The following is a 1,671-nucleotide window of genomic DNA, read 5'->3' on the forward strand; positions in this document are numbered from 1 at the left end:
TGCCAAGTCAAATCCTGGGGGAGTAAGGGAGTGAGTCTCTGGGTAGCTATGTGGCTCTGGATTAGTCATGTCCCCTCTCTGGGCTTGGATTTCCTGTGGAGGCTAACTTGGGGCGACTCAGGGGACAGCTAGGCTTCCACTGGGTGGCTGCTGCTGCTGCTGCTGGTGGTTAGGGAAACTCTAGGGAGTCTTCCATGGGTCCATGGCTAAGCCCATCTGTTTCCACATCCATCAGTGTGGGGAGGGAACAAGAGGCGTCCAGGTCCCTGAGTTCCAGACCACTGTGACAGCTCCTTCACAATGGGTAGTGCCCAGCAGGACAGAGCAGCTCACATGCCTCCTGTCCACAAGACCTCCTCACCCAGGACCACAACCCTCTGCCCACACCCTTCCTTCCTAGGCAGGAACTGCCAGGAGGGGCTGGGCTAGTCCCAGCTCACCCAAGCCGTGACCTGGAACAAAGTCTTTGTGTGGCCAGAAGCAGACACCATTGTCCTGGTGACCCTGGTGGTCAGTGAGGGAAGCTGCCCACTAAAGCCACGAGGTGGTGCTCACATCAGATCGGCTTCACCTGGGAATCGAGGCACAGGGTGGACCAGGACTGGACCGGGACCCTGCGTGGCAGCTGCCCATGTCTAGTGTGTGTGGGCAGCAGGCACCCACGACTCTCCCTCACAGGCTTCAGGGAACAGTGAGCTCTCAGACGGCCACATGTTCCTCTCTGCCAAAAGCCTGCCCAGAACTCCAGCCACCTGCACACAAAGACGAATAAGGGGCTGCCGCCCTCCCTCACCCTAGGGCACACGTGAGGAGACATTGTGGCTGAATCACAAGCTGTGTGACTCTGACCAAGCACCTTGCCCCTGGGGACTGCTTTCCCCTCATTCATCCTTATAGCTAGCCCGGTGGACCGACCGACCGCACGGCTGCTGTGGCTGAACCCCCACACCCACCCACAGAGCTGACAGATGACTCCCTCCAGACGAGGAAACCGAGGCTCAAAGAAACGGGAAGCTGCGCACCCCAAGTCAGGAAGCCGGTCCAGGGCTCGGCAGAGGATGTGGGTGTCAGTGGGGCATAGGTGTTTCCTGCCCAGAGCCAGAGGTGGGGGCAGGGCCAGCCGGAGGGGAGGGGTAACTCTTTCCTGCCCAGGGCCTCCCCTTCCACTCTCTCCCTTCCCCCTCCGAGGCAGCCAGACAAAGCGTCCTTTATCAAGATTGTGGCTGCGTTCTTCGGTGACACATGGGGACAAAGGAGGGGACCAGGAGTGACAGGAAAGCCTTGCTATCCCACAGCAGTCTGAAGTCTTCCCACGCCCCACCCGCCTCACAGGCCTCCCTGGGGCCTTCCAGCTTCCCTCCCCCAGGGCTCCGGAGGGTCTCCCAGGGCAGAGCGCAGTCTCCTGCAACCAGAGTGTGATAAGGCTATCCACCTCCCAGCCTCCGAGAACCTCAGTCTTTTTGCCTGTAAACCAGACCGGTATTTGAAAGGGCCCCATGCAAGCACACTGAGAGGGGGGCAGACGGGGCAGTCGGTACTGCCCTTGTTTCATTCCCTGCCCTTCCTGCATTTCTCCTGTCCCCAGAGCTTTGCCCATTCTGTCTCCCTGGCCAGGACCCTTCCTCCCCTTTAGCACCTCCCCATCTCTCTACAACAAGTGTCACTGTCCTG

The sequence above is a fragment of the Rattus rattus genome, chromosome 16 (assembly GCF_011064425.1).
Source record: "Rattus rattus isolate New Zealand chromosome 16, Rrattus_CSIRO_v1, whole genome shotgun sequence".
Taxonomy (NCBI): Eukaryota; Metazoa; Chordata; class Mammalia; order Rodentia; family Muridae; genus Rattus; species Rattus rattus.